Source organism: Ailuropoda melanoleuca, chromosome 6 (assembly GCF_002007445.2).
Source record: "Ailuropoda melanoleuca isolate Jingjing chromosome 6, ASM200744v2, whole genome shotgun sequence".
NCBI classification, from domain to species: Eukaryota; Metazoa; Chordata; class Mammalia; order Carnivora; family Ursidae; genus Ailuropoda; species Ailuropoda melanoleuca.
In genome coordinates this window covers 52,035,256-52,050,150 of record NC_048223.1, presented here as the reverse complement: position 1 = coordinate 52,050,150, position 14,895 = coordinate 52,035,256, and the positions used below count along the sequence as shown (strand labels likewise).

The window sequence follows — 14,895 nt, the reverse complement described above, 5'->3', positions numbered from 1 at the left end:
GGGTGCCAGATTTATCTCCGGAGGGAACAGTTCTGAGCATTTGGCTCTCTGGCCTGAAACCAACCGGTGGCTGATCGTGCTCTTCCACACGTCATACAAACCCACTTGGTCAGGAATCCAAGCCCCTCCAGCTCTCTGACTCCACCCAACCAACGGGCCTCAACTCCCAAGTCCCCCCAAAGCACGCCTTATGTTCCAGCCACAAGTGTCACCACCGACATCCTCTGTCTCTTGTCTTCACTCACCACCCTGATACCATCCTTAGCGTGCTAACCCTGCCGAGCCTTCGAGCCCAGCCCAGTTACGCCATCTCCGAGAGGCCTTCCTGACTGCCCCCACCTCTCGTCTCCCTTGGGAATGCACTCATCTCGCACGACTTTGCTTTTAGGAGGCATCTTAGCCCATAGCATGGTGTCATGAACAAATTAGACTCTTAATGATACTGGGCCACACCCAGCAGCGATTCTCATGCAGAAATATGAATTGGAATCACTTGGGGAACTTTTTCAAAATACCACACTCGGGTCCCAGACTTCTACATTTTGAAAAGGACCCATCCATGGATGATTGCGATGTACCTCACAAATGAAGAACTGCGCGTCAAATGAACAAAACTAGCGGGAGGCATGGCGGCCGGGATATACTGAGCGTCTGCTGTGGACCAGATGCCGCGTATGCGTTTCATCCTCGCAGAAACCCGAGGAGGGGGCGGCGTTATTTTCCCTTTCCTCAGATGAGGAAACCAAGAATTAAAGACACTAAATCATTTGCTTATGGTGGGCTGTTTACAAATCAGTGAATTCAGTGAAATAAAGATTCCTGAAGGACGGTTTACAATCCGTTTACAGGACGTCACAGTGATTTTCCAGGAAAATCTATGTCCGGGTTTAGTAATTCTGAGCGAGTTTCTCCTTTTCCCTAGCTTTGTGACTCTGGGCAAATTACTCACCCTCTCTGAGCCTCTGTTGCTTCTTCAGTAGAATGAGCATTCTGTAATACCCGCTGCTGTGGGGAGGATTAAACGAGCAAAATCGCGTGGAGTACTAAGCGTCTACACAGAATTAGAGTTCAGGAGGTTACCGATAATCACCAGGGGAACTACTTTTGCTCAAAAATATGCCTCCAGCCCGGGCAGTCCTTCTAGGCTCCAGGCCCCGATGCTGGGCTGGGCTGGGCAGCACACACAGCCCCCGAGGACACACGTGAGGCTGGCCCTAGGTCTTCAGGGGTGGAGTTAATAATGAGAGCTCCGCTCAGGCACCTCCGGGTGTGAGGCCCTGGAAAGCAGAGGTAAGCACATAGGGTCCCTGGCCTCGATTTTTGTGTGATATACTATTTTGATTACTGAGCTCTGGACTACTCCAGCCACAACAGGGGGATGTCCACTGGCCTGGAGGCCTGTGAGTTTTTGAGGAACTGCCTGCATTAGGATTTTCCAGCCTGAGTTTAGTGGTGGCCTGTTTTCGCAACACGAGGTTTCCCTCCCAGACAGCAAAGGCATGGAGGGTAACGGACTCGATCGCTCCCAGCGCCGTCCGGAATCTCGTCGTTCCCGAACTTCCCTTTGACATGAACCAAACAGGGTCCACTTCCGCTTTCTGTCCTTCCCAGTAGCACTTCGGGATGGGGAAGGGGGGTGGTTCTGCATTCTGGGCCGTGTTCTTCTGTAGCGGGAACACAGAGCGAATGCAGCCCGCAACGGACTGCAAGTGCTCATTTCATGCAACACTTGCATCAGGGCTGGGTCTGGATCCGCAGCCTTCTTTCACACGCTCTAGGGGAGGCGGGGGCTGCTGCTGTCACCTACAGATGACAAAATGAGCCTCAGACCGTCTGTCTCATTCGTCCACGAACACACGGTGGAGGGGCTCTGACACGGAAATTCTGGGGAGGATCTTTAAAAAGAAATAGGGGCGCCTGGGTGGCTCAGCCCATCTGCCTCCCGCTGAGGTCATGATCTCAGGGTCCTGGGATCCTGTCGCACCTTGGGCTCCCTGCTCAGCGGGGAGTCTGCTTCTCCCCCTGCCTCCCCCCTCCCACTGCTTGTGTATGCTCGCTCTCTCAAATAAATAAATAAATAAATAAATAAATAAATAAATAAAATCTTTTAAAAAAAACAGAATAGACAGCAGAAGTGGGGAAGTGCCCTGCTCTCTTCTTCCCACTTCTCACCTGGAATTCAGACCCTAGAGTGACAGTTCACCAGCTATCTTGCAACTTTGAACTTGGAAGCCATGCAGGAAGGATGGCAAAGCAGAAAAACAGAGCAGCCCAGGCCACTGATGTCATCTTACAGCAACAGACCAGCAGTCTACCTTCGGCTTCGTTTTTTTTCTTTTCATGTGTTGAAGATCCTATGCTTAGGTCTCTGTCTAGTAGCTATAAGCCATTCTTAGCTGCTCAACAGCGTCGTCTATAATTGCACAAAACGGGCAAGAATCACCAATAGGGACACGGGTTAGCAATGATCTCCCATCACTGTCACATGCCCGGGAGTCACTCTCTTCATTCCTAAGAGGAGCCTGTTCTCCCCTTTCCCATGTAAGCCGTTAAAATGGCAATTATAAAGAACACAGATGCAAAATTCTAGGCCCACGATACATCCAGTGACATCTACAATATGATTACACTCAACAGAATCTCTGTAGATGAAGGAAAAGATTAAAATCTAATACACACACAAAAAAAAACAAGAAAAGAAAAGGAAAGGAAAAAATCTAATACACAAAAATAATCCTAGAAGTTTAAGCCGGCAGAATCATGGCTGATTTTTTTAATCCTATTTTCAAAATTGTCTTTAATACTGTTGCTTCGTCCTTTGCGTGAAAGGATGAAGGAATTTTTTAAATGCTGGGCATTCCGCATCATCGCCTTTGTTTTTGCGTTAAACACGCTCATTTTTGCCCAGCGGACAGCAGGGTCTGTAGGTACAGAACATACAAGGCCACTTCTGCCTGTGACGGTAACAACTTTAGTGATAGGAAGAATTATAAGCTATAGTCCCCTTCTCGAAACAAAGGCAGACAAGCAGGAGCATCTCATTGAGTTTGGGAAATCCCTCAGGCTATCCGAGGAGGGCCCCGGGTGGCAGGCAGCCGGCAGCCTTGTCCTCCCTGGGCAGGGAGCTCACATCCTGGGAGCAGCGTCCCCAGCCTGCAGGCCTCCTCCCTGATCAATCAACGACATGTGAGAAATGGGACTGGTGTCCCAGCCCTGCCCCTTCATCTCCATTTCTCACTTCCCTTTGGTGCAAACGCTCACGGGGGACAACTCAGGATTCCATAGACCCTCTCTCTCTCTCTCTGACGGTGTTTCTAATTTCCCACAAGAAAACACTCCATTTAACACTTGCACCCTTTCTGAATGCACCGCTCCACGCCACGCAGCCTCTCAGGGGATGCGTCCTTGCCGTCTTCCAGCAAAGGAGCAGATGGTGTGAGCCAGGAGAAAACACCAAGCCTACATGAGCATTTCAGTAGGAGAAGGGGGGGGGGGCAAGGAGAGACAAATGGGCCTGCACCTGCTGACCACGGAGAGCATGCCACAGGCCGTCCTCTTCCTGAGCCGGCACTCACACTCTCAGCCTGACTCCTTGGCGGGACACATCACGCATTCTTATCTCAAACATACAGATGAGTCAGTCGAGGCTCTCCCAGCTCACCGACGAGTCAAGGTCACACCGCTAGGAAGTATCTGCAGAAGCAGGTGAGTACCGCTGTTGGACTCCAGAGCCCGTGGTCTTTCCGTGACATTTGCTATGGTCTCCCCAGCAAAAGCCAAGTACACAGGAAAACGTCAGTGAATTGTCTAGTTCAGGTAACTAACTTCACTTAGGTAAGGAAACACCCTGGACGGAGGTAAAAGGAGGAAAGCCACTTAGCCAGAGAAGACAGTACAGCACAGGGGCTCACAGACCACCTCTGAGGCCCCATGGCCAGGTTGGTGTACAGGCCCTGCCACTGTGTGACCTTGGGCAAGTTTCTTAACCTCTCTGTGCCTTAGGCTTTTCATCTGTAAAATGGGGAGGAGAACAAGACTACGTGTAAGGGCGAACGGAAGGAGAAGTAGCTGGAACACACGGGAAACCCCACCCTCTAGAGAAGACAGATTCTTCTCCAGAGATCCTGAAGGCAGCAGGCAGAAGCGACAAGAGGAGCGAGGCGGATTCTAGTCGAAAAGTTTGGGAAGGAGGCTTTAGGGGAGGGGTAGCTGGCACTCAGTGACCTGAGAACGCTCTGATCCTGCTGTGTCTTTTTGCTCAGTGTTTCCAGAGAGCCGGGTGGATTTTTCCATTGGTAACTTGCACGTCGTTCCCACGATTACATTTTAAAGTTGATGAGTAATATTTAGAAGTAGGAAGCTCTCTGCTTCTAGTCTCTCTCACTGGTACGTGATGTGGGCAAGTTAATTAACCTGTCTGGGTTGAGTCTTGCTTTCTACCCAGATGGAGAAGCAAGCAGAAAACGAGTAATTGCTACAGCCTTTCAAATATAGCCAATGGCACTTTGCTAGAAACGTCCGATCCAACCTCCTCCCCCCACGCCACACCGCGAAAAATCACAATAATTAGCAAATCCAACTGAAGACGTATTTACTCACAATTAGAAACCAGAAGACTGAACAAGTCATTTCCATGCCTGCATGGTGAGCCCACCAGTCTGTGACTCTCTGAAACACAGCAGCCCGAGAGGGTTTTAGCCAAAAACCAGGAGGCCAGATACCAAAATTGCATGTGACAGCCACACTTGGGGACAATGGCCCGATCTGTAAGAGGGTGCCTTTCCTACTTTACCCAGGGCTAGGGGCTCAGGGGGAAAACAGCAACGTGATTAATCAAGAAGATTGGGAGGCTGCCTGACCCACTCAGGCGGATTTCATGGAACAGTAAAAACAAAAAGAGAGAGAGAGAGTTTACCAACATCACAATAAGAGGTACTTAATTTTAGAATAAAAGACAGTTCTTAAAATGGAACAAATTTAGTGATGTGAAAACCTCACTACCTTGCCCTTCCTCGTCTCATTTCCGCATGCTTCCATGGAAACTCTGTCCTGTCCTGGCACCAGTCCAAGGGGCAGGATTTGGGAAGGACTGCCTCAGTGAAGAGGCTCTTTCTGGCTCTTCCATTTGACCCAGAGCAGGTCATGCCACCTCCCTGAGGTTCGGTACCATCCCTGGAATGGGAAGAATGTGTGCTCGCCTGGCCCATCTCACAGGACCATGGTCAGAGACACAGTAACACACACACACACACACACACACACACACAGAGCGCTGGGAAAGGGGAAGAATGATAGATACGTTCAAGATGGTTATTCTTTCTCAACTGAAGTCGTACACTTGGTCCCAAACTCCCACGTTGACATGATTTCACTATAAAATCATTCATTTCAGAGACACGGCAAATGCCAGATGCTCGCACATTTTCTCCATTAAGAAAACATAACATGAATTGATAGTGTAGCATGGAGACTAGGAAGCTGGGTTTATAATTAAGGAACATCACCCGAAACTCATCCAGAACAGAGGGTATTTGCTTCGGTCCGTCCTTTGATTCTGGGCGGGTTCCATCAGCACCAACTCACAGGGCTGGCAGTGTCTTCTAGACCGCGTTTAAGGATTCCGGCAGAAGTCTCACAGACTCGAGAGTCAACACCTCGCACACACCATATTTGACTCCTCTCTGTACCCTCGTTGGGAACAACACCGGGGAATAGAAGGGGGGGCTTGGTGGGAGCCGACTACAACACTGGGGGAGCGTTTGTCACTTCGTGGCCTTAGTGTCATCACCCCACATAACCCAACAGGGCTGCTCCTAGATGCAGACCCGAGAGAATTGAAAATGTACATTCATACAAAAAGTTGTGCACAAATGTTCATAGCAGCCATTGTTGATAATAACCTAAAAGCCTTGGGACGCCTGGGTGGCTCAGTCGGTTAAGTGTCTGCCTTCAGCTCAGGGCGTGATCTCAGGGTCCTGGGATCAAGCCCCACGACAGGCTCCCTGCTCAGCGGGGAGCCTGCTTCTCCCTCTTCCTCTGCCCCTCCCCCCGCTCATCCGCTCATGCTCTCTCTCTCTCTCTTTCTCTGTCTCTCTCTCAAATAAATAAATAAAATCCTGAAAAAAAAATAACTAGAAAGTGTAAATAACCCAAATGCCCATCAGACGGTGAGTGGATGAGGAAGACGTGGTCTGTCCATGCAACAGAACATCAGTTGGCAACGTAAGGAAATGAAGTCTGCTTCATGCTACATCGTGGATGGGCGGACCAGGAAAGCATTCTGCTGAGCGAAAGAAGCCAGACACAACAGGCCACGTACGGTATGATTTCATTGCATGAAATGTCCAGAATAGACAAATCCATAGAGAAAATAAGTAGACTAGTGGCTGACAGGGGGTAGGAGAACGGGGATCAGAACTGACTGTTAATGGATATGGGTTTCTTTTTAGGGTGGTAGAATGTTCTGGAATGAGAGAGGTGACGATTGTGTAACATAGTGAATATACGAAAAACCGCTAATGTGCACATGTTAAAAATTATGAATTTTATGTTACATGAATGATATCTCGATGTAAAAAAGTAATTTAAGTATAAAAGGCTGTAAGAAACAGGAAAGTTAGGACTGATAGGTGGCCTTGTATTTTATTGGATCAGCCTTTAAAAAAATTAGTTTCCAGTTATGCCTCCTCTTCTTTAAAAAGAGCCTTTGCCTGCCAGAGCCATTTATTTAAGTGTGTCGGTAAATTTCTTTCACGGCACCTGGTGGGTAATACGCACTCCACAAATGGTGAATGAATGACTATACAGGAGAATCTCACATTCAAATTCCTAATAGATGAGGTTTTTAAAAATACTTGGTTTTAGGACATAGCAGGAAAGCCTGGCAGACGTTGCTCCCCAAATCATAAAATATCGGGATAGAGGCCTAGCTAAAAACTGAATAATCAGCAGCATCCTTGACAGGGTGTTCTAGAGTCATAACACCATGGGCATCTTAATGAACTGTTCGAATCAGAATTTCTCAACACTGAGAAGCCTTTATGTCTACCCAGTGAAATCTTGAAACCTAAAAGTCCTCAAAATAAAATCAACCGGATTTCCTTACTGGTAAAGCAAATCTGTCCGTACAGCACACTTAGGGACGGGCATAGTGCCAAGCAGGCGAGCTATAGCCAGGAATAGAAACTCCCCAAAGATTTGGAATAACAATATTGAAAGGACTCTCTGAGCCTCAGGAGCAGTTCCAACCGCCCATGAATTGTGTTTCTAATGGATATCTGAGCTGGGACTGCCCAGGTCCCCCAGCATTTAGTAACACATATAAACCAAATCCTACATTTACAGAGGAGGAAATCAAGAGTGAGGGACACAAAGGGATCAGTCTGATGAGGGTCCAAGTGGAGCCTAGAACCCAGACTTTTTGATTTCTGGTTTTGTCTTTTCCCGTACCACCTTCTCAAACCACCTGGGACATGCTGGAAAAAAATTGGGGAATTTTAATGTGGCTAAGGTGACCATAATGGATTTCCTCCAGATTCACAAATTTTATAAATACCGTAAATGAAGGTTTGGCCCAATTTCAGTAGGAAAAATATCTCCTGCTTGCCTCTAGGCTCCTCAGCCTGTCTCTGGTGCCTAGAACTCTCGGCAAACGTGCAATTCTTCCCATAAATTTAGCTATCCCCTTCAGACGGGCAAATTCATCCCTGGACACACGACCCCAGTGAATACCACTCATTCTTCGAGTTGGTGGGGGCTGGGGGAGAAAAAGCCAGGTTTGACTTCAGGCTTTGCCAAGAACGAGTCATATAATTTATAGCAGAACTAAGGAAGGTATAGCCTGCAAATTGGCTGTGTATTTATTTTTCTAAGACATAAGCGAAGTGTTCTTGGGAGGTAACACGACATGACAAAGTGTTCTCTCTTTCGGAGGCAGAGGGGTGAGAAAATGGCTACTTAAGGAGAAGCGGCAGGGGTCCACATGGAGGACAGAGCTTGGTTGGTTTTGCCCGCCCAGCACCCATTTTGCCTTCTTGTGATAAAAGTGCCCTAGTTTTCCTTTGGAGAACACCAATCCCTTTCTGTCCATGAAATTCAAACAGGTCTGAAATTTACCACCCACCTGCCCCACCTACTGTGACTGAGACTTGAGTGACCAGAAATTTCCACCCCCACAACTGTGATTGGGTCAGGGACGGCCGCGTGGGAAAAACAAGCCAGTGAGACCTACTGCTAAACTTCCATTGGACATTCTGGAAAAGAAAGTCCTATTGGCAATGAAGTCACCCTCTGTGAGGGGCGCTGGAGGCTGCCATCCAGAGAGCCTAACTGTAGATGAAGGCAACACAGAGCAAGAGCAAGGTAGGCAAGAGGGAACCTCAGTGGACATCTGGATCCTGCCCTACCTGAAGCTTCTGTCTGGGCTTTAGTTACATCCAACCTTTTTGCATACAGAAGCTTCAGCTCGGTTTCTGTTATTTGCCATGCAGACAGACAATACCACGCAGTAGTTAGACTGACTCACAAGGCCCAGAAACGAAATGTGGATCCTGGTTCAGCCACTCTCTGGTTATGAGACCTTAAGCAAGTTATATAAGCCCAGTTTCAGTTTGCTCATATGCAAAAGAACATCAGTTGCTGGGAGCAATGAATCAATAATCTATCCAAAGCAGGTGTTAAAGTCACTGACATGTGGTCAGTGTCCAACAGGTTGGAGCTCAAATTTTTTAATGACCAAACTATAATAAAAGCAACCTGATGCCTGCTCTTGCAAGATTAAAGTTCCTACGATATTATTTCATTTCTACTAAGCTTCACTGGTATGTGAGGGAAACTTGGCCTTAAATAGCTCATCAGAAGGAGGCACAGGAATGGGTCTGAATATCGCTGTTATCATATTTGCTTGTGCGCCTAAAGAGTTTGAAATAACATAGAAGAAAATGCTCGTGGTCGTCTACTAAGAGATAAAGAAGGCTCTAATATAGCCCACGCTCTACTTGGCAACTATGTACAAAAGAAAAAGAAGCAAAACCAAATCTTTAAACCTGTGCATGAAAACTTCCGGGAAGAAATTGCAATAAAATGAGAGAACAATCGTGAATATTGCCTGAGAGTTAGATTTTTCTTCTATTTTTTTCTCTCTTTTGCAAGTATATTTCCATGAGCATCGACTGTGCTTCTGCTTGGATGGCTTTATTGTCTGTCGTGCTGTGGCCGCATCAGTAGGCTTTTGGAAGCTTGGTTTAAGAATTGGAGAATTATTGGGGTGCCTGGGTGGCGCAGTCATTAAGAGTCTGCCTTCGGCTCAGGGCATGATCCCGGCATTATGGGATCGAGCCCCACATCAGGCTCCTCCGCTATGAGCCTGCTGCTTCCTCTCCCACTCCCCCTGCTTGTGTTCCCTCTCTCACTGGCTGTCTCTCTCTCCATCAAATAAATAAATAAAATCTTAAAAAAAAAAAAAGATTAAAAGAATTGGAGAATCACAGGGCGCCTGGGTGGCTCAGTTGGAGGTGCATACAACCCTTGATCTCGGGTTCATGAGTTCGAGCCCCATGTTGGGTGTAGCGATTATGTAAAATAAACAAATAAATAAAAATCTTCTTTACAAAATGGAGAGTCACATTAGTTATTCGAGGTAAAAGAGCCAAGAGAGACCATTTTATCCAACTCTTTCAGCTTACAGAGGGAAAAACTTGCCTAGGACCACATAGCTAGACACTGGTAGCCTTGAATTTATAACATGGCGTTCCTAATATTCAGAAAACTCCTCGAGGGAGACCCTGGTGATTGGACCACGTCACCCAGTCTGATTCCACTCATCTTTCAAGGACCTATTTGCATATCACCTCCTCCAAAAAACTTCCCTGAGCAACAACTAGAAATCCTCCCAATTTTCAATTTCCAGAGCACCCGATTTTTACTTTTATTTCTGCCATTGTTAGTCTCCAGTGTGCTTATGTCTTCTTTATTAGTCAATAAGTTCATTGCAAAAGAATTCCTGGCTTTTTCATATCTGTACCCGCGCATTGGACACCATGCTTTGGAACATAGTAACCACTTGATGCACAGTTGCTGAAAACCAGGCTGTTACTTTGTTTTAGGACCTGCTGAATCCAATCGGCTTAGTTTGGAAACAGACTGAATTGCATAGACACAGAGGTCATCGCCATAAGGAAGATGGTACTTCCCAGCCCAGTTGCAGGTGGAAGGGGCTGTATGACTAGTTTTGGCCCCAGAACTGTAAGCAGAAGTGACGTGTGTCACGTTCATGCAGGGGCAGTGAACAGCCCTTGTGAGAACCCCCCATTTTATCTCTCCTTACCTCAGCATCTCAGAAGCCACATCTTGAGCCAGAGGGGCCATTAAAGTCATCACACAGACAGGAGGGACACCTCAGAGCCACTGGACTTACCTCAGGCTTTGTGTGAGCAAGAGAGAGGTCTTTGTTACATCAAGTCACCAAATTTGCGGGTTAATGAGTTTCTGCAGCATAATCTAGCCCAACTTGATAATCGCCAGACTAAAACACAAACCTTGTGCTAGGGACTGCTGGTGGCAGTCCATTCTTTCTTTATTCCTTACTAATAAAATCTTGGACACTGTGCCTAGCTGAAAAATGACATGACTTGACATGACATATCACCTACAGGTGGCCAACAGGATAGAGTAGAAGTTATTATATGAGTTCTTCAAGAAGTCCTCCCTCCTCTTTCCTTTTTTTTTTTTAAGATTTTATTTATTTATTTGACAGAGACAGAGACAGCCAGCGAGAGAGGGAACACAAGCAGGGGGAGTGGGAGAGGAAGAAGCAGGCTCATAGCAGAGGAGCCTGATGTGGGGCTCGATCCCGTAACGCCGGGATCACGCCCTGAGCTGAAGGCAGACGCTTAACCGCTGTGCCACCCAGGCGCCCCAGGCTCCCTCCTCTTTCCTGATCAGAACTCAAATTTAATGACCAGAGCTCCAGCAGCCACCTTAGTCCATGAAGAGTCCTTAACCATAGAATTCGCCAACTAAGGGTGGGGAGCACAAAGATAGAATGAGCCTGGTTTCCTGATGATACTGTGGAGTTCCATACTAAGCAAAGACTGCCCTGTCTTTGTGCTTTTATTCAAGACAAGTAAACCCTTACATGTTTAAGCAGTGTAGCTAGATCTCTACTAGGAAACAAACGTAATTCTTGATTGGTACAGACCTCATGCCTGAGATTCCAAAATAGTATCCCTGTGCTGAACAGTAAACAAGAAGGACGCAAAGGACCAGGAGACGAACAGTGTTCTATTCCATTCCGCTTTGATCTTCTGAGGGACTGAAGAAACACGTGTGACCTCTCATGAAATCTTTTCTAAATGCTTTTTTCACATCACCAAATAAATTCTGAAAGAAACAGAACCAAAATTACATTTTCCTAACATAATTGTCAGTATCTTAACTGGGAAAACACGAGAGGGATAAGGCTTTTATTCAATGTTAAAAAGGAAAAAGAGTAAAAGTGATTTGGTATTGCACTTGATTAAGAAAAATTGTAAATGTGAGGCATTCTTCTGAGAGCAGCTGCATTCTGAGAGAGAGGGGGAGTTAAACCAGCAGAGACCTTAAAATCAGGTTCAATGAAGCATTTTTTTTTACGATTATTCTTAGTGCTCGAGATTCGCCCAGGGACCCGTCCGCCTTTAATGAAGCTTCATTATCAAGGTGTCTGCTATTACTTTAATAAGAACTGACACAAAAATTACAACTGACTCCAAAGAGAAGACTCAGTAATATTCAGAATCATCGGAGTGTCTTTCTTGTCTGCCTTTGGTTCTGGACCACAGCGTGAGCTCACACTTCATTCCTCCTCCTTCATCACTGGTGGGGAACCCCAAGGGGCAAGTGTTTCCAGCGTCAGGCATTGCAGACCACCTGAGCTAGGGAAAAACTACACGGGGCAAGGAACACGTCCCCAAAAGAAAAGATGCCGTTATCAGCCTTGAAATAGAACCGACAGGCAAGTTCATTTCCAGAGTGAAATGTCCCAGGGAGCCTTTCATCCCTCCGTTTTCCTAGAAAACATGGTAACTAACACATTGCCCTTTTACCCGCTACCCTCCCGGTCATCCAGAGCCGGGCTTACGACCAAGCGGCAGTTATTTTAAATCTTCTCTGACTGAATATGACAAAACAGCTTTTCAACTGGAACCATTCCTTGCTAAAATAATCCGCATTTCAATACAGAGCTCTGCAGATGACAAAGGCTCTAAGTCCCAGGATTCGTGTAGAAATTGGAAAGACTTGGGCGCCCTTCATGTTTTTTATACCCAACCCCCGATTATCTAGAAGAGTTATAAGTTAAGAATAAAAACAGACAGGCCTGCATTTCCCTGACTGCGCCCGGGCCGAGCAAATCCCTGAACCTCCCTTTCTTCACCTGGAAAAGGGAGGTGATGGTCCCAAACTTCGGCGGTGACTCCAAGGGTCGAACAGGACAAAGCCTGCAAAGCTCTTCACACGAAGCTCAGCACATAGTAAGTGCTCAGTGAACATGTATTCGTCTTTCCCTTTCGCTGGCAGAGGACTCTGGGAAGAATCCGGGAGGACAAATCCAGAAATTCTTGGAATTAGTGCAAGACACAGATACTAAGTGGGGCCTCTGTGCGTTTGGGCCATTCTGAGCAACCACACTTGGTCCAAGTGGGTAAACCAGGCACACAGCCTGCAGATCTGGGCTTGTAAAGGTCCGTCCACAGGAATTTAAAACTACAACTGGCAGCCTGGTGCCTATTTTGTGTCTGCATCCACCATGCCGCCCAAAGTGACTCAATCCTTTACAATTAACTGTTCCACATTGCAACCTTTTATCCTCTCCCAGACAAGCATGAAAATGAACCCATATGTGTATGTTAAGTAGCAGTTCCAAAAATAACGGTGACTTTGGATATTGTAAAGATGATAGGACGAGAGCAATTGGGGTTAGGGGAGCATTCACTACAGAAAGAAGACTTGACCAGGGTTCTGAGGGATGAATAGGAGTTCGATAAGTGGATGACAGAGGAGATGCCTCGGGTCGCGTGGACTGTCACAAAGCCACAGAGGTGGTAATGGGTGAGTGGGGACAGAGCCCTGAAGCTCTGTAGAGCAATGCAGGGATGGGGGGTGGTGAGTGGAGGCTGAGCTGGACACCACCGAGGAAGAACAGCATAGCACATGGCACAGTGTAGCACCTAGTAAACACCTGTGAATGAATCCGTAGGTCCGCAAAGAACATAAAGTGGCATTTTCAGAAGATTTCTCTGGTTGGGTGCATCGGAAGACAAGGAATTGAGGCTGGTGGGACACGTACAAGGTTTCTGCAGGAGTCTGGCCCTCCTGGAGGGTAAAGACTTGACCTATCCGAGAGCCGAGGTGGCCAGGAAGAGGAGGGGAGCAACGGAAAAACATAATGACAGAAGAATTTTAAGAACTTGGAGATTGGCTGCATTCATGGAAGGAAGGAGAATTCTAGGTGCTTGACATTTGAGGCCTGGGTAATGTCTGAGAGAGCAATGAGGACAATGTCATAAGGAGCAAGGGTTGAGGTTGGGGAGGGGAAGGTACAAGTCCAGCATTGAGCATTTAAGGAGATGGGAGACAGCCGAGTGCAATCGTCTTGCCCTCATGTGGAGATAGACTAGGAACAGATCAATACAGACGGGGTCTCCTCAAGGAGACACTTGTCATCCCCGAGCTCAAAAGATTTTGCATTTTTTTTTCTTGAGACATCGTGAAATTATGGTAAGCTCTTTGCACAGTATTCCCTGAAAAGCTGAGATTCAGATAAACGACCTGAACGATTGTAAGTCTGGTTTCACGCCGCTGCTCTCCATGAAAGCTTCCCCGTGGGCTGGTGGAGAGCCTCATGCCCCAGTCACAGCCACATGAGGATGGCCTGGGTGTGGGGCCCCAGGATCTGCATCTTTAGTGTGCCCCTCATGTCATTCTGATGCTCACTGGAGCTTAAGAATTGCTGGTACAGGGGAAAAGGAAGCCTCTCGATACCCTGCCTACACTGGCACAGAAGGCATCCTGGGAGAAGCCCTTACACTGAGAACTCTGCAGCCAGGATCCGGGATTCAATCCCAGCTCTCCCTAGCTACCGATACTTGAGAAAGTCACTTAATTTCCAAAGCGTTAAATCTCTGCAGTATGTCCTGATCTAAACTAGGGGAACGAGAACATCACTACCTCATGGAGTTCCTTTGAGGATGGCGTGCATAAATATATATACAGAGTAAACTTTCTCGATTCTGCCACTACAGACACTTAGCTCAGGTAACTCTCTGCCCTGTGCTCAGACACTCAGCAGCATCCCTGGCCCCTACCCACCACTTGCTGGGAGTACTTCCTCCCCAGAGAGACAGTCAAAATATCTCCAGATATGGCCAGATGTCCTCTGACGGAGAAATCACCCCCGGCTGAGAACCACCTACGCAGAACAGTGCTAGCTCTTGAGAAATTGCCAGAAGTCATGCTGAATGAGATGGTCGTTGCCTCCTTAAGCTCCCGAAGACTCAACGAGAGAGGTCTTACCTCCAGCTTTCTACATCAAGAAGGTGAAGGTCAGAGGGGTAAACACTTCGCCTAAAGTCACTCGGCCAGCAAATTACAGAGAGGACCCCCAGGTGAACCCTCATTCTGAAGCTTCCTGGGGCTGGCACACTGCCGGATAGCACCGTCTCTAGAGGTGGCTGTTGGGGACCTGCCCTCATCATACGCTGCTCTCGGGGTGGGAGAGAATCCGCAGGCCCCAGCAGCCCTGGGGTCTAGCAGCATGGGAATGTACCGCCTCCTACCCCAAATCCTGAAAGCCCGCCGCCTGTGGGTTTCGCCCTACACCGTGCGTGGGGTAAACTTCAGTTCACAGGAACTGACACC

At 47.4% G+C, this 14,895-nt stretch overlaps 1 protein-coding gene across 20 annotated transcripts in view; it reads right to left on the bottom strand.

Annotated features, from left to right (window-relative positions):
• The window catches only part of LOC109488881, a 173,726-nt gene that overhangs the window by 136,425 nt on the left and 22,406 nt on the right, over positions 1–14,895 (bottom strand). For 9 of the 20 annotated variants that reach the window (XR_004626087.1, XR_004626086.1, XR_004626068.1 and 6 more), the window contains 6 exons: positions 12,413–12,561; positions 11,198–11,379; positions 4,225–5,172; positions 3,521–3,693; positions 2,173–2,413; positions 775–1,803 (listed from right to left, as the gene is read on the bottom strand). The exons of 1 other annotated variant lie outside the window; for it this stretch is intronic. The gene's annotated coding sequence lies outside the window, so the exon portion shown is untranslated. Of the gene's footprint in view, positions 1–774; positions 1,804–2,172; positions 2,414–3,520; positions 3,694–4,224; positions 5,173–11,197; positions 11,380–11,692; positions 11,924–12,412; positions 12,562–14,895 lie in introns of those variants that run through there. 10 more of the 20 variants (XR_004626081.1, XR_004626084.1, XR_004626085.1 and 7 more) reach the window with 6 other exon arrangements.